The sequence below is a fragment of the Hyla sarda genome, chromosome 6, assembly GCF_029499605.1.
Source record: "Hyla sarda isolate aHylSar1 chromosome 6, aHylSar1.hap1, whole genome shotgun sequence".
NCBI classification, from domain to species: domain Eukaryota; kingdom Metazoa; phylum Chordata; class Amphibia; order Anura; family Hylidae; genus Hyla; species Hyla sarda.
Window position 1 is genome coordinate 279,486,640 of NC_079194.1, and position 18,712 is coordinate 279,505,351.

An 18,712-nucleotide genomic window follows, 5' to 3' on the forward strand; every position below is an offset into this window, starting at 1 on the left:
CAGTTCATACCTAAAGTGGACTCTACCCCTGTATTATCTAGCTGCTGCTTATACTGTAATGACTCAACTCCCTGATACAATATCTGACACGATAGTTGTGTGTGGTGGCCCAGTACAGGAGTTGTTACCCCGTAACCTAGCTCCCCTGTCAGGCAGCCTCCCTTCAGTGTCCCCTGGGCCCCGCTTGCACTTGTCCCCCCATGTACATATGTTTACCATGTATTATACTGTGTAATGTGTGAAGAAAGTGTTGTCACTTTAAGACTGTTTAACATGTGAGTTGTCATGTGATTGTTACCCAGGAGGTATCAGTGACCAGGTGACCTAGGGGTGACCAATGGGACCCCACCAGAGTTTTCCCCATATAAGCCCTGGGTGAAGCCTCTGCTCACTCTCTTGGAGCTCTTGTTGCTGAGGTCCAGTGCAGTCGAGTCTAGGAGTCTGTCTGGAGTCATAGGAGGCCTCAAGTCAAGTCCTGCAGCCACCAGCTACAAGTAAGCCACAGTCACAGCATTGTCAGTCACAAGTCAGTCAAGTCAAAGTCATTTGTCAAGTCAGCGTGGCCTGCACTAAATTGCCCTGGAAAACTTTTTTTTTTTTTTAGGAACTGTTGCCAAAAAGTTAAACAGATTTGTAAATTACTTCTATTAAAAAATCTTTATCCTTCCAGTACTTATTAGCAGCTGTATACTACAGAGGAAATGCTTTGCTTTTTGAATTTATTTTTTGTTTTGTCCACAGTGCTCTCTGCTGACATCTCTGTCTGTGTGAGGAACTGTCCAGAGCAGCATAGATTTGCTATGAGGATTTTCTCCTGCTCTGGACAGTTCCTGATACGGGCATCAGGTGTCAGCAGAGAGCACTGTGGACAAGACAAAAAAGAAATTCAAAAAGAAAAGAATTTCCTCTGTAGCACACAGCTGCTAAAATGTACTGGAGGGATAAAGATTTCTTAATAGAAGTAATTTACAAATCTGTTTAACTTTCTGGAACCAGTTGATTTAAAAAAAAAAAATAATAATTCTACCGGAGTACCCCTTTAACCCCTTCATGACCCAGCCCATTTTCACCTTCATGACCTGGGCATTTTTTGAACATCTGACCACTGTCATTTTAAACATTAATAACTCTGGAATGCTTTTAGTTATCATTCTGATTCCGAGAATGTTTTTTCGTGACATATTCTACTTTATGTTATTGGTAAAATTTCACTGATATTTGCATCCTTTCTTGGTAAAAAATCTAAAAATTTCATGAAAACTTTACAAATTTAGCATTTTTCTAACTTTGAAGCTCTCTGTTTGTAAGGAAAATGGATATTCCAAATAAATTACATATTGATTCACATATACAATATGTCTACTTTATGTTTGCATCAAAAAATGTACATGTTTTTACTTTTGGAAGACACCAGAGGGCTTCAAAGTTCCGCAGCAATTTTCCAATTTTTCTCAAGATTTTCAAAATCGTACTTTTTCAGGGACCAGTTCAGGTTGGAAGTGGATTTTAAGGGTCTTCATTTTAGAAATACTACATAAATGACCCCATTATAAAAACTGCACCCCCCAAAGTATTCAAAATGACATTTAGTAAGTGTTTTAACCCTTTAGGTGTTTCACAGGAATAGCAGCATAGTGAAGGAGAAAATTCAAAATCTTCATTTTTTACACTCGCATGTTCTTGTAGAACCAATTTTTGAATTTTTACAAGGGGTAAAAGGAGAGAAATCACCCAAAAATTTGTAACCCAATTTCTCTGGATTAAGGAAATACCTCACATGTGTATGTAAAGTGTTCGGCGGGCGCAGTAGAGGGCTCAGAAGGAAAGGAGCGACAATGGGATTTTAGAGAGTGAGTTTTTCTGAAAGGGTTTTTGGGGGGCATGTCCCATTTAGGCAGGGGCGGACATATCGCCTGTGCAGCCGGTTCAGCTGCACAGGGGCCCAGCGTGGGAGGGGGCCCGCCCTCACACGCTGGGCCGGTCCTACCATCGGACCCAGTGCACAGGGCCGCCATCAGGGGGTAAACCCATACACTTGTATGGGGCCCGGAGCTTCAGGGAGGCCCGGACGTCCCTGTACTTTTTTTTTTCCGGCTAGTCAGTGAGTGACTGCGACTGTCACTCACTGACTCCTGGCTGGGTACCCGTCAGAACTATGACCGGGCCTCATAGTCTGGGGGGCCCGCAGGACTATGAGGCCCGCTCTTTCCAGGGCGCGGGCCCCTTAAGAAGTACGGCAGGGCCGGACAGGCCAGGGGCTGATGGGAGTCGACGTGCCCCGCGCAGGCACGCAAGTCTACTCCTGTCACCTGACCTGTCCCAGCGCGATCTCCAGTCCATCATCTTCCCGACGGATCCTCCCCGTGCAGTGACACTGACAGGAGCAGCAGCTGCACCGAACCCCGGCAGGGTGAGTGAAGGGGGGGGGGTTGGATGGGGGCTATGTTGTTTGCAGACTACAATGGTGATGAGAGGTGCAGGGGAACTGGTGCTTGGGGTGTTATAGGGGTGATGAGAGGGGGGGGGGGTTATGGGGGTAATGAGAGGTGCAGGGGGTGTTATGGGGGGATGAGAGGTGCAGGGGGGTGTTATGGGGGGATGAAAGGTGCATGGGGAGGTTATGGGGGTGATGAGAGGTGCAGGGGGTTATGCAGGGGGGTGTTATGGGGGTAATGAGATGTGCAGGGGGGTGTTATGGGGGGGATGAGAGGTGCAGGGGGTGTTATGGGGGATGAAAGGTGCATGGGGAGGTTATGGGGGTGATGAGAGGTGCAGGGGGGTTATGGGGGTGATGAGAGATGCAGGGGGGGTTATGGGGGTGATGAGAGATGCAGGGGGTGTTATGGGAGTGATGAGAGATGCAGGGGGTGTTATGGGGGTGATGAGGGGGGGGGGGTGTTATGGGGTGATGAGAGGTGCAGGGGGGGTTATGGGGGTGATAAGAGGTGCAGGAGGGTGTTATGGGGCTGAAGAGAGGTGCAGGGGGGTGTTATGGGGGTGGTGAGAGATGCAGGGGGCATTATAATAGTGATGAGGAGAGGTGCGGGGGTTATAGTAGTGATGAGGAGAGGTGCGGGGGTTATAGTAGTGATGAGGAGAGGTGCGGGGGTTATAGTAGTGATGAGGAGAGGTGCGGGGGTTATAGTAGTGATAAGGAGAGGTGCGGGGGTTATAGTAGTGATGAGGAGAGGTGCGGGGGTTATAGTAGTGATGAGGAGAGGTGTGTGGGGGGGTTATAGTAGTGATGAGGAGAGGTGTGTGGGGGGGGTTATAGTAGTGATGAGCAGAGGTGTGTGGGGGGGTTATAGTAGTGATGAGGAGAGGTGTGTGGGGGGGTTATAGTAGTGATGAGAAGAGGTGTGTGGGGGGGTTATAGTAGTGATGAGGAGAGGTGCGGGGGGGGTTATAGCAGTGATGAGGAGAGGTGCAGGGGTTATAGTAGTGATGAGGAGAGGTGTGGGGGGGTTAGAGTAGTGATGAGGAGAGGTGTGGGGGGGTTATAGTAGTGATGAGGAGAGGTGCGGGGGTGGTTATAGTAGTGTTGAGGAGAGGTTTGGCAGGGGTTATGGGGGTGATGAGGAATGATGAGGACACAGAGGATAAGAGGTATTATATTTAGTGGGTATAGTGTGTGGCAGGATTATATTTAGTGGGTACAGTGTATAGCAGTATTATATTCAGGGTACAGTGTGTGGCAGGATTATATTTAGTGGGTACAGTGTATAGCAGTATTATACTCAGGTTACAGTTTATAGCATTATTATATTCAGGGTACGGTGTGTGGCAGGATTATATTTAGTGGGCACAGTGTGTAGCAGTATTATATTCAGGGTACAGTGTATAGTATTATTATATTCAGGGTACAGTGTATGAGCAGTATTATATTCAGGGTACAGTGTGTGGCAGTATTATATTTAGTGGGTACAATGTGTGGCAGTATTATATTCGGAGTACAGTGTGTGGCAGTATTATATTCAGGTTACAGTGTGTAGCAGGATTATATTTAGTGGATACAGTGTATAGCAGTATTATATTTAGTGGGTACAGTGTACAGCAGTATTGTATTCAGGTTACAGTGTCTGGCAATATTATATTTAGGGTACAGTGTGGGGCAGTATTTTATTTAGGGTACAGTGTGTGACAGTATTTTATTTAGGGTACTGTGTGGGGCAGTATTATATTTAGTGGGTACAGTGAATAGCAGTATTATATTTAGTGGGTACAGTGTATGGCAGTATGCTATTCATGGTACAGTGTGTGGCAGTATTATATTCAGGGTACAGTGTGTGGCAGGATTATATTCAGGGTACAGTGTGTGGCAGTATTATATTTAGTGGGTACAGTGTATAGCAGTATTATATTCAGGGTACAGTGTGGGGCAGTATTTTATTTAGGTTACACTTTCTGGCAAGGTTATAATGATTACTGTCTTCATGCAGAGGATGAGGATCTGCTGACAGTGAGGAGCCAATGATGTCTGCATGTCAGACTCTGCAGAGAAGATGGAGCTGGGGGAAGACCTGGTCTCTGGACGAGATGAAGAAGAAAAGAAGACGTCACTCAGGTCACTGACATCATTGTGTGTTCTTATGACTGTCCCATCAGAGCTGTAGTCACTTGTAAGTTCTGCAGTGATGATGGGTAAAACTGTGTCCAATCTGTGTCTCTTCAGCTGTTACAAAACTACAACTCCCATTGCCTGAGGCTCTCCAGACATGATGGGAGTTTTAGCTTTCCAACAGCTGGAGAACCACTTCAACCGAGGTGATCGGTGGGGGTCTCAGGCCTTGAGTTGTGTAAGGGGCCCCAAAATTTCTGATGGCAGCCCTGCCAGTGCACATATGACAGGGAAACCAGTCTTGCCCAGTCACTAAACTGCTACTTACATCTGCCCATGGGGACTTCCTGGCTGAGGTGCGTGCAGTGAGTGACGTCATCGCAAGCACCTGGACGCTGACGTCCAGCGCAGAGCGTGCGATGATGTCACTTATAGCGCGCACCTCTGCCAGGAAGTCCCCATGGGCAAATGTAAGTAGTGCAGGCCAGGTAAGAGTGTGTGGGTGAGTGAGAGTGTGTGTGTGTTTGTTTGTTGGGGTTATGCTACGCTACCTTATGTGGGGAATCTATGCTACCTAATGTGGGGAATATATGCTATGCTACCTAATGTGGGGAATCTATGCTACCTAATGTGGGGAATATATGCTATGCTACCTAATGTGGGGAATCTATGCTACCTAATGTGGGGAATATATGCTATGCTACCTAATGTGGGGAATCTTTGCTACACTACCTAATGTGGGGAATATATGCTACGATACCTAATGTGGGGAATCTATGCCATGCTACCTAATGTGGGGAATATATGCTATGCTACGCTACCTAATGTGGGGCTACGCTACCTAATGTAGGGAATCTATGCTACGCTACCTAATGTGGGGAATATATGCTGCGCTACCTAATGTGGGGAATAAATGATACGCTACCTAATGTGGGGAAATTATGCTACGTTACCTAATGTGGGGAAACTATGCAATGCTACCTAATGTGGGGAATATATGCTACATAATGTGGGGAAACTATGCTACCTAATGTGGGGAATCTATGCTACCTAATGTGGGGGAACTGCTGCCTATCTAATGCAGATTAATGTGAGTTGCAGTGCAATTTTATGGCATATTACTTTTTTTTTTTGGGGGGGGGGGGGGGGGGGGCCCAGGCACATTCTTTGCACAGGGGCCCTCTGTTGTCTGTGTCCGCCCCTGCATTTAGGAAGCCCCTATGGTGCCAGAATAGTGGACCCCCCCACATGTGACCCCATTTTGGAAACTATACCCCTCATGGAATTTAATAAGGGGTACAGTGAGCATTTACACCCCACTGGCGTTTGACAGATATTTGAAACAGTGGATTGTGCAAATGAAACATTTTATTTTTCATTTTCACAGACCACTGTTCCAAAAATCAGTCATACACCAGTGGGGTGTAAATGCTCAGTGTACCCCTTATTAAATTCCATGAGGGGTGTAGTTTCCAAAATGGGGTCACATATGGATATTTATTGTTTTGCGTTTGTCAGAACTGCTGTAACAATCATCCACCCCTGTGCAAATCACCTCAAATGTACATGGTGCACTCTCCCTTCTGGGCCTTGTTGTGCACCCCCAGAGCACTTTGCGCCCACATATGGAGTATCTCCGTACTCGGGAGAAATTGCATTACAAATTTCAAGGGTCTTTTTTCCCCTTTTACCTCTTGTGAAAATGAAAAGTATGCGGCAACACCAGCACGTCAGTGTAAAAAATTTAATTTTTATACACTAACATGCTGGTGTAGACCCCAAGTTCACCTTTTCATAGGGGTTAAAAAAGAAAAAGCCCCCCAAAATTTGTTAGGCAATTTCTCCCGAGTACGGCGATACCCCATATGTGTCCTAATACTGTTGCCCTGAAATACGACAGGGCTCCAAAGTGAGAGAGCGCCATGCGTATTTGAGGACTAAATTAGGGACTTGCATAGGGGTGGACATAGGGGTATTGTACGTCAGTGATTCCCAAACAGGGTGCCTCCAGCTGTTGCAAAACTCCCAGCATGCCTGGACAGTCAATGGCTGTCCGGCAATACTGGGAGTTGTTGTTTTGCAACAGCTGGAGGCTCTGTTTTGGAAACAGTAGCGTACCAGACGTTTTTCATTTTTATTGGGGAGTGGGGCTGTGTAGGGGTATGTGTATATGTAGTGTTTTTTACTTTTTATTTTAGGTTAGTGTAAGTGTAGTGTAGTGTTTTTAGGGTACAGTCACATGGGCAGAGGTTCACAGCAAGTTTGCTGCTGGGAGTTTGAGCTGCAGCACAAAATTTGCGCCATCTCAAACTTGCAGCACTCACTGTAAACCTCCGCCCATGTGAGTGTACCCTGTACATTCACATTGGGGGAGGGGGGGGGGGAAACATCCAGCTGTTGCAAAACTACAACTCCGAGCATGCCCTTTGGCTGTCCGTGCATGCTGGGAGTTGTAGTTTTGCAACAGCTGAAGGCACACTGGTTGCAAAACACTTGAAAGTTTATAACTTAACTTAGTGTTTCCAAACCAGTGTGCCTCCAGCTGGTGCAAAACTACATCTCCCAGCATGCATGGTCTGTCAGTGCATGCTGGGAGTTATAGTTTTGCAACAGCTAGAGGCACATGGGTTGGGAAACACTAAGTTAGGAAACGGACAATGTTTCCCAACTAGTGTGCCTCCAGTTGTTGCAAAACTACAACTCCCAGCATGCCCAGACTGCCCAGGCATGCTGGAAGTTGTAGTTCGGCAATATCTGAAGGATCAGATGTTGCCGAACTACAACTTCCAGCATGCCTGGGCAGTCTGGGCATGCTGGGAGTTGTAGTTTTGCAACAACTGGAGGCACACTAGTTGGGAAACATTGTCCGTTTCCTAACTTAGTGTTTCCCAACCCGTGTGCCTCTAGCTGTTGCAAAACTATAACTCCCAGCATGCACTTACAGACCATGCATGCTGGGAGATGTAGTTTTGCAACAGCTGGAGGCACACTGGTTTGGAAACACTAAGTTAAGTAATTCCCACTTTATAATGGTCTCCAATCTGTGCTCTTCCAGATGTTACAGAACTACAACTTCTAGCATGCCTGGACAGACTGAGCATGCTGAGATTTGTAGTTTTGCAACATCTGGAAGAGCACAGATTGGAGACCATTATACAGTGGTCTCCAAACTGTGGACCTCCAGATGTTGCAAAACTACAACTCCCAGCATGCACAGAAAGCCAAAGGCTGTCTGGGCATGCTGGGAGTTTCAGTTTTGAAACTCCCAGAGGCAGCGGTGAGATCACTTTACGGCGATCTCACTGCTGCCAATGAAGATGCCGCCCTGCTGCTGCAAACTCACCGCCGGGACGCACCACCCCTGGGACCGCCTGGAGGACGCTGCTCGCGCCGCATGGCCGGGTAAGTGATGCCGGGGGACGGGTAAGGGACACTTAGCAGAGCGGTGTGTGTCCCGATCCCCGTGATCGGGACTCACACACCGCGCTGCTAAGTATTCTGATAGTGAAACGCTGCTATCAGCTAGTGAGATTTGAACAGCTGATAGCAGCGATTGCTGGGGGGGTGGGGGATGAAACCCCCCGTGGTCGCATGGTAAGATGACTGGCTATCAGTGATAGCCACCATCTTATCGGGCGCTGCGGGATGCCACGAGTAGCGGCAAAAATGTTCATGACGTACCTGGTACGTCATGGGTCGGGAACACCTTCCCACTCATGACGTACAGGTATGTCATAGGTCGGGAAGGGGTTAAGGTCTCTGAAGTCACTGGTCACCTGCTTGGGCTCTGGCTGAACTGTACAGACTTTTCCACCTGTCTAACCTCAGTAAAGCTACCGTTGTCCGTAACGTGGCGTCGGAGTCATTACTGACCCTGTGCCTAGCCCAGGATCCATTGGTATACCTTCCGGTGATATCGAGGATAAACCACGCCCTGGTGTCACGAATAAAAGGGGTTAATGCCATCTGCCCTTAGGGTAATTCCATCTGCCCTGCATCACACCCCATACCACATGTGTGATATTGGTAAGAGGGGATGAGGCTGGTATTGATGATTCGGCAATCTTTCTGCATTCTCCACTACACAACACAAATATAGCAATGGAGATCCAAACACTACATTGTAGGCATGTCTATAGTACAATGAGATGTCTATAGACAATCCATTGGTAAGATCTGCTGACAATATAATGCCTGTAGGGATCATACTCATAAAATGAATATTAATAGCAGATGCTATTAAAATAAACTGGATTTCTGCCCAAAGATCTACAGATAACTATAGCAGATCTATGGCCAGCCGAAGGCCTGTGTCTTGTCTGCACTGATGCTGCTGAGAGATATGAGGGAAACCAATATGTAGTGTAAAAGGGGCTTTCAATGGAAAGAACAACGCAAGAAAACACAATGGGGTACATTAACCCCAGACCCTGTAAATTTGGTGCAATTTAAAATATCTTGATGTAGAAAACTGTGCACAACATTATGGGGGAGATTTATCAAAACCTGTCCAGAGGAAAAGTTGCCCAGTTGCCCATAGCAACCAATCAGCTCGCTTCTTTCATTTTTAACAAGGCCTGTGCAAAATGAAAGAAGCGATCTGATTGGTTGCTATGGGCAACTCAGCAACTTTTCCTCTCCACAGGTTTTGATAAATCTCCCCCTATGTGTTTAAACTTTTCACCTGTCATTCGACAAGGGACATGTCTTAAAGAGATTGAATATACAGGTAAATAGGTAAAAAATGCCGGCGACCCTGTTTCTAACGCTTCTTACGGGACAGAAATTGGTTCAGCCATTCATAATGAAATCCATCTTGTTGTTTTATAGTTATTCCTTCTTCTTCCCAATGGAGACGGTCTGCTGCTCAATGTGCAATGCTTTCTCCCATTCTCTTCCGTGATAACCCTGCCCCCTTCGGTGAATAACTCCACCTCCTTCATAAATATTAATTTCCTCTTCCTCAGCACAACCATAAAGGGGGCAGAGTTATCAGCAGAAGGGGGCAGAGTTATCGGCAGAAAGGGGCAGAGTTATTGGCAGAAAGGGGCAGAGTTATTGGATGGATCGGGCGGGGGAAAGCATTGCACACACAGCAGCAGTCCGCCTCCATTGCGCAGAAGAAGAAAATACCATATTAGCAACAAGATGGATTTCTCCTAAATAACTGCACCGATTTTCATCTGACAACCCAAACCTCATCCAAGTAGTGCTTGACCAGGGCTTTAAGGAACAGCCGAAATGTTGCACTTGTTAAAGAGATATTCTGATTTTATACATCTTATCCCCTATCCAAAGGAGCGGGGGGAACCCTGTGATCATACATCTTATCCCCTATCCTTTGGATAGGGCGATAAGATGTATAAACCCAGAATACCTCTTTAAATAAAGACTTCATAAGATACTCTACCAGTGCGGTGCTGTTGCCAACCCATATACACTACAGTCTCCAGATGGATTGTACGGATTTTCAAGAGATTCAATAAATCATGAACTTTTAGTAAGACGCTGGATAAGTGTCTGATCCCAATAGTCGGACCTCCCATAATCTCCAGAACAGAGCCCATGTTTCCCATCACTGACTGAGGGGGGATGTCAGCGGTCGGACCCCCTCCAATTAGACATTTATCCCCTATTCTGGGATATACTTTTTGAATAACTGGATAACCCCTTTAAGAGTGCTGTATGACCCAAGTGCATAAAAAGTGCAGATGTGTTGCACAAAAAAGTGCACAAGGATGCAGATTTTCACAAGCCCTTCTCCAAAAGTAGTGTTGAGCGGCATAGGCCATATTCGAATTTGCGAATATTCGCGAATATATACGAATATTCGTCATATATTCGCTAAATTCGCATATTCGTAATATTCACGCTTTATTTTCGCATATGCAAATATTCACGTATGCGAAAATTAGCATATGTGAAAATTAGCCTATACAAAAATTAGCATACGCGAAACTACGCCAGTCTCACACAGTAGTATTAAAGCCTTCATTACACCACACAAGCTGGAAGCAGAAAGGGATGATCACTGTGATGTGTACTGTGATAAAAAAAAAAGAATATTCGTAATTACGATAGTGCTATATTCGCGAATATTCGCGAATTCGCGAATATGCGATATTTGCGAATAAAATTCGCATTGCGAATATTCGCGAGCAACACTATCCAAAAGTAGAGGGACCCTGACAAACCTTTCCCTCCAGGCTAAAAGGCACCTACAAGGGTCCAGGATCGATGTCCCTCCTTTGCCAAAGCCAGAGGGGGACCAACATCTCCCGGCAACCACCTGGGCGACCACCCAAATCTCATCCAAGTGGAGCAAACTGGTTGACATTCCTTAAAAAAGGGACCCAGGGTTGTATGGAGTTGGGAACCCTGATAGCCACACACATCTTCCATAGACGTCCAGGAGGGACATCCCAAAGGGCACTGCACCCTATAAAATAGACGTGTACTGTGTGATACAGACACATGGTTGGATCTGTAAAAATTCGTCGTGACCAGCAGCCAAGAAAGGTGAGTGCCCAAACAGGGTGAAAGTGAAGTATGAGCACGTGCCAGGACTTGAAGCTGCAGATTTAAAGCTTCGTTCAGTCATTGAGTTTACATTGAAATCTGAAGCGTAAAAATCTGCAGCTTCAAATCTTGTGCATCAAATAAGCACAGGATACTGTATGTGTGAATAGAATCTTAAGCATATTGTTGAAAAGTTTAAATACAGTTAATAAAGTGGGCTGCTATAGCTATTCCTGCCAAAAAGTCTGGCCTAGTGGAGCCAAATTTTCTATTCATACAGTTATGATTCATTCTGACAGCGATAAACATAACAAACCCGAGTAAAATGAATATAAATTTGTAGGGGAATTTGCCTGACTATCAAATACAAACCTATACATACAGTTCTGATTAAGATGGATGCTACGAATTTCAATATTGAAGGAATGTCGTATATTTGCATTTAGAGTGACAGTCTTATTTCGGATGCTGCGTCCATAGTCTAGCCATTCTCCTGACAGTCATCTGAAATTGCACAGAAAACTTTGTACCCAGTAACACAACTACAAAATATCAAGTAAGTGCAGAGGTCATTGAATACTATATAGGTAGAAAAACTGGGGGGGAAAAGTTGGTGCGTCTTACAAGGCGAATACACACCTATCGCGGCGGTCCCTGCGGCCATCAACGGTCGGGACCCGCGGCTAATACAGGACATCACCGATTGCGGTGATGCCCTGTATTAACCCTTCAGACGCGGCCATCAAAGCTGACCGCCACGTCTGAAGCGAAAGTGACACTAACCCGGCTGCTCAGTCGGGCTGTTCAGGACCGCCGCGGTGAAAACGTGGCGTCCCGAACAGCTTACAGGACACCGAGAGGGACCTTACCTGCCTCCTCGGTGCCTGCTCCGTGCCGGGATCCCCTGCATGGCCGGCGCTCTACTTCGACGTTGTCGCGCACGCCGTCCCGTCATCCAATAGGAGCGGCGTGCGTAGCGACGTGATGACGGCGACGGAGAGCGTGGATCCCGGGGAAGAAGACGTCCGGAGCGTCGGGGACACCACGGGGACTCGGCGGCAGCGATGGAGCAACATCCAGGGGAGCGGTGACGGGTCCGGAGCGGCGGGGACACGTGAGTATTACCTCCTATACCAGTGGTCTTCAACTTGCGGACCTCCAGATGTTGCAAAACTATAACTCCCAGCATACCCGGACAGCCAACGGCTGTCCGGGCATGCTGGGAGTTGTAGTTTTGCAACATCTGGAGGTCCGCAGGTTGAAGATCACTGTTGGGTTCAGAATCTTTTTTTCTAGATTTTGCACCTTTAAAATTGGGTGCGTCTTATATGCCGGTGCATCCTATAGGGCGAAAAATACGATAGTTATGTTATTTTTTATAAGACACATCTGCTTATGAGTTACAGAATTGGTGCTAAATCTGCATACTCCGTGTATAGATCACATTATCATTAAAGGGGCACTCCAGTGTAGATCTTTTTTTGAACCATCATCCCCAGGCTGCCAGCATATAAAACAACAATCTGAACTTACCTGCGGCTGTCTTCCATCTTCCGGTGTGGTCTTCTTCCTAGTTGCCGGCGGTCAGCTAATTGCTGCCCTCTGCTATGTCCTGTCTTGGCCATCGATACCATGTTTCCCCCGAAAATACACCCTACCCTGAAAATAAGCCCTAGCTGGATTATCGGGGTGGGCTGCAATATAAGCCCTACCCCGAAAATAAGACCTAGACAATGCCCGGCCTGCAAATATTAAAAAACAAACTTTAACTTACCTTTGTTCTCCGTTCCCCCATTGCTAAGGAACCGGCCTCACTGTTCTCCGCTGCTCTTGCTGCTTCCTGGTTTTAGGAGGTCTCAGAGCCTGCAGCCTATCACCAGCCGCAGCGATGTCCCGCCTCTGCCGATGATAGGCTGAGCCCACTGTCATGTAAGGAGCAGGCCGGCTTCTTACATGACAGTGGGCTCAGCTTATCATCGGCAGAGGCGGGACATCGCTGCGGCTGGTGATCGGCTGCAGGCTCTGAGACATCCCAACACCAGGAAGCAGCAAGAACAGCGGAGGGACCATGAGGCCGGTTCCTTAGCAACGGGGAACGGAGGACGAAGGTAAGTTAAAGTTTGTTTTTTAATATTTGCAGCCCGGGCACAGGAATACACAGTACAGCGCAGCAGCTGATAATTATTTGGCAGGAGGGAGAGAGAAGCAGCACTCGCGGGTGACATACGGTACGATTAGTCCCCCGATGTGGGGTGCAGCGCTGGGCTGATAAACCGGCGGTGGGGGGGGGACGTTGGGGGGCAATGTATTTTGTTCAATGTACATACCGTAAAAAAATAAGCCCTACTCCAAAAATAAGCCCTAGTGTGTGTTTTGTGACTAAAATTAATATAAGACCCGGTCTTATTTTCGGAGAAACACGGTAGGCAGTGTGATGTTTTATCCCTGGCACCAGGAAGAAGACCAGTGCCGGGCTCAATATACGTCACACTGCTGATCAGCCCCTCCCTGGAGACAGGACATGTCTGAGGCCGGCGATTAGCTGATCAGCATTGTAACGCGTTGACCACCGGCAACCAGGAAGAAGACCGAACCGAAGCAGCTATACCGGGACCTCGCGGGAGCAGCGGCAAGTAAGTCCAGGTTGTTGATTTATATGCCCGTGGGATGATGGTTCAAAAAAGTTCTACACTGGAGTATCCCTTTAACTGAACTCATATTGCATGGTGGTAGTATATATTCTGTATGCCATAAAGCACTTCCATAGAAGACTTGCATAACACTTTAATCCTCGCTGTTTCTATAGGAAGTTTCCATGTACAGTGTGTAAACATCTAGGCAAGAAGACCCATAAAAGGAATGTAAGAGAAAGAAAAGCAAAGGATGATTATAGGAGTAGGGAGGAAAACATACATGTCCTTTACATTATAAATGGGCAGGAAGTTTTATACACATTGCATAATGCCAAAGGTTTTATAGACATGAGGACAATAGCAGTGGTTTGAGTTGTAAGACAACATTCCCTCTATTGGTGATTCACATTAAGCCTTAAAGGGGTACTCCACTGGAAATTATTATTATTATTATTATTTTTTTTTTAATTAACTGGTACCAGAAAGTTAAACAGATTTGTAAATTACTTATATTAAAAAATCAGCTGCTTTTATGATCCACAGGAAGTTCTTTTCTTTTTGAATTTCCTTTCTGTCTGACCACAGTGCTCTCTGCTGACACCTCAGTTAATTTCAGGAACTGTCCAGAGCAGGACAGGTTTCTATGGGGATTTGCTCCTGCTCTGGACAGTTCCTAAAATGGACAGAGGTGTCAGCAGAGAGCACTGTGGTCAGACAGAAAGGAAATTCAAAAAAAAAAGAACTTCCTGTGGATCATACAGCAGATGATAAGTACTGGAAGGATTAAGATTTTTTTTTTAGAATAAGTCATTTTCATAATCTGTTTAACAAAAAAATGTCCCACTGGAGTACCATGTTAAGGATCCCATACACATTACAGAAAAGTCGGACGAATGCATAGATTTTGGCAGGACTGATTATCTAATGTGATTGGCGGTCTAGGGACAGATATTGGGGGGAAAGAAGGATCGGGATGGCGGATTTTAACTACCCAATTTAACTGCTGTGAAAGAAGCCTGGTAGCGGCTTTGTAGTGTCACCTTCTGACCACTAAAAATGAATAATGGTGAAGAAGTAAATGTGATTGAATATATCATGGTGTTTTATGCTGTGTGGGAGAAAGGAATGATAGACCCCACTACCAACCTGCCTGTCAAAGCACAAAAATCCAGGCTCGAAATAGACTTTGGTTAAATGTCCCTTAGCAGCTATGGTCTGCTAGGGATTTCACATATGGGAAATCCAGGAATGGCCTGGAATTCCCATATTTTACCCAGTTTTTCCTGGATTAGATACGGTAGATACGTATGACAGTAACCTTGGAGAAATATAGCAATCCTCAACCACTACTCCTGTCACTGTCTCACAGCTGTTACACTTTGTCTTTAAATATTTGTACTCAAGTAATGCTATGGTTGAATTAAGGTTTTTCTATTCATTAAAACTGTAGGAACCTTCTGGAAGGGAGGCAGAACTAAGCCTTTCCTAGGACTATCTATAGGAGGAAGCTACTGTGTAGTTGATAACAGATCAGTGTGGAGTGAGGAGGCATCTTGTGAGTCTGTGAGGAGATGTAGCCAAGATGGATCTGAGGAAGAGGATAGTTCTTCCTCGTAAACGTAACATTTCCAATAATTATTTTGTATACCTGTGATGGCTGTTTTAATTTAATACTCCCAGTCAGCGCCTGTAAGTATCCCTTTTTATTCCACTGCGAATGTGAGATGTAGTCAAGGGCATACCAGTCTTGGACCAGGCAACAGGCCTCAGGCCTGGCTGAGCACCCTGGCAGCAAAAGTGATGCATATTTTGGGCATCTGCACCCCACAGGTGGGAATCGCAGTGCCTCAGTTTCTGACACCGTTCAGCTTGAATTGCAGTATTGGAGACGGACTGGAGAAGAATTGCATTATAAGTTACCTAAGTCTCTGGCTTATCACTTGCACCTCACCATCAAGGGCACCCCATTCTACACCAGCCAGGAGAATTACCACCATTGTATTCAAGTGCAATTCCATCCTCTGTGAACAGACCATGACCAGACTGTGACATCTCAGGACTTTTTCTCTCACCCACCCAGCCATCCTTCTTGGGCCTCCCCAGAGTTGTGGCAGCTCTGCTTACCCCATGTCTCTTTATTCAGAAACATACCCTTAGTATCTTGAATATGGGATATATTGCTTTTGACATTATTTGCTTTTACACTTAGTCTTATTTTCTTTTGTGTTTTTTTTTTTTTACAGGGATTCTTTCCTTAGTGCACTATCCTCTCAGATGAGAGTTCATCTTCCTGTCCCTTTACTAAGTACAATGTCGGATTTTTCAGGAAAAAAAGAATAGTTACTGGGCAAAGCTTTAACTTATAACTTTACCTTTCAGGGACGGCGCCACCTATAGGCAAGATAGCCCGTCGCCTAGAGCGCCCTGTTGTTGGGGGCGCCGCTCCATCCCAGCAAGAAAGTTTACAGGTACTGGGCTGGTAGAAGAGCACAGCAGCAGTGCTACTTTACTCAGGGACACTGCCCCCTCCCTCGGCCCGGGCTGGCAGAAGAACGCTCCTCACACAGGTGGCCAGGTCCTGCTTCCTGACAACCCCCCTCTTTCCTGCTACTGTTAATGTTGCGGCAGCCCACAGTGCAGACACCCCCCAATCACAGAGCTCCCCACGCACCCCCCCCCCCGGCCCCCGCACAGTGCTGACGAAACCTGCCGCACCCCACACCCCACCGTACCTCAGGGTGCCTCCAGATGTTGTAAAAATACAATTGGGAGTTGTAGTTTTGCAACAGCTGGAGGCACCCTGGTTGGGAAACACTGAGATCAATATATAATGGATGGTGGTGCCTCCAGCTGTTGTAAAACTATAACTCAGAGCATGCCCAATTGTAGTTTTACAACAGCTGGAGGGGATATATATATATATATATATATATATATATATATATATACAGACAAAGAATAAGTCAGCCAGCACTTTAGTTGATACCAAACTATTATATGGACCTGGCCTACAGGTGCACGCTACTAGGCTAGATATACAGCAACAGAAGAATGCAGCAGCACACTGCCAGCACAAAGATATAGGTGCAACATGAATATGCAGTTAAAACATGGAGAGCTATACAGCTATGGTGTAATAGATGCAAATGTGAAACTATGAGATAGTGAGGCACTTAGCTCGCAAATTTCTCTCCGCCGGTGGTCAAATAGCTTGGACCGTCCCACCGCGATAAGGTGGCCTCCTTGGGACGGACCCTACACTGTGAATATGCCTCTGTGTGAACAGTTCAGTAAGCATGGCAGGATCTGGAACATCCAAGACACCTTATATACACACCTTATCGTGGTGGGACGGTCCAAGCTATTTGACCGCCGGCGGAGACAAATTTGCGAGCTAAGTGCCTCACTATCTCATAGTTTCACATTTGCATCTATTACACCATAGCTGTATAGCTCTCCATGTTTTAACTGCATATTCATGTTGCACCTACATCCTTGTGCTAGCAGTGTGCTGCTGCATTCTTCTGTTGATATATATATATATACACCCACACACATGGTGTATATGTATATACTGTATATACCATGGATGGTGGGGGGGAGGGTTATTACATGTACATACCCTGTGTGTGTGTATGTGTGTGTATATAGACATATATATATATATATATATATATGTGTGTGTGTTTATATAGTGTATGTAATCTATCTATCATTACAATATTACAGCAGGGGGAAAAAACTGAAAAACAGTGTAAAGTGTTATTCGATCACAGTATGGGGGTATTGTTCTGTTATGATATGGCGGTATTGTTCTGTTCTGGTATGGTGTTGTTATTCAGTTACAGTATGGCAGTATTGTACTGTTCTGGTATAGCATTGTTATTCAGTCATGGTATGGCGGTATTGTTCTGTTCTGGTATGGTGTTGTTATTCAGTTACAGTATGGCAGTATTGTACTGTTCTGGTATAGCATTGTTATTCAGTCATGGTATGGCGGTATTGTTCTGTTCTGGTATGGGGTTGTTATTCAGTTACAGTATGGCAGTATTGTACTGTTCTGGTATGGCATTGTTATTCAGTCATGGTATGGCGGTATTGTTCTGTTCTGTTATGGCGTTGTTATTCAGTCATGTTATGGTGTTGTTATTCAGTCACGGTATGACAGTATTGTACTGTTCTGGTATGGCATTGTTATTCAGTCATGGTATGGCAGTATAGTTCTGGTATGGCGTTGTTATTCAGTCATGGTATGGAGGTATTGTTCTGTTCTGGTATGGGGTTGTTATTTAGTCACACATATATACGTGTGTGTGTGTGTGCAATGTCCCAGTACAGGATATAGTCCCGTACAGTACTTAGGCCCTGTCAGGTTGAGTCCCTCTGTGCCCAAGGGGCTCTCCTGCAGTGTTTCCCCCATAGTAATATATGTTATGTATAGTGTTATGTATAAAGGACCTTTAAGGACCTTTGAGTTAGTCACATGATAATGTGTTCACAAGATGTGTTTGTTACCCAGAGAGCACCAGCTAACCAGGTGACCTGCAGCTTGACCTATGGGCTTCTGGCTCAGCCCCCCTTTATAAGAGGGCAGCCATTACAATCTCTCTCTATTACCACACTCTTTCTGCTGGGGTACAGTAAAGAGCCAGCATCTCAGCGCCAGTGTCCGGCACATCTGGAGGCCTTAAGCCACCTACAGCCACATGTCAGTAAGTCAAGTCTTCTATGTCTGCTGTCACTACCTACAGTCAAGTCAAGTCTAAAAATCAAGTCTATTATAGTCAACATGGCTGTCCTAAAGTCTGTTAAAGTCACTACAAGTCCCAGCTAGCTGTGAGGTCCTTCTGGGTTACTGGACACCTCTCTGGGATTCTGGCCTAGCTGTAAACACTATTTCCATCTGTCTACCTCAGTAATGCTACCGTTAACCCTAATCTGGTCTTGGACTATTATTGCCCTGCCTACCCTTGGGATAGCGGTACTACCGTTCGGGTGGTTA

General features: G+C 45.8%; 1 protein-coding gene and 1 long non-coding RNA gene across 3 annotated transcripts in view; one reads left to right on the forward strand and one right to left on the reverse strand.

The window, feature by feature from the left end:
- LOC130277117 (EH domain-binding protein 1-like) overlaps positions 1-18,712 on the reverse strand; it is a 116,435-nt gene that overhangs the window by 73,373 nt on the left and 24,350 nt on the right. The window lies entirely within an intron of this gene.
- Positions 9,185-15,806, forward strand: LOC130277120 (uncharacterized). The gene is made up of 3 exons (XR_008845369.1): positions 9,185-9,287; positions 11,524-11,633; positions 15,161-15,806. It is a non-coding gene; the product is annotated as an uncharacterized LOC130277120 (long non-coding RNA).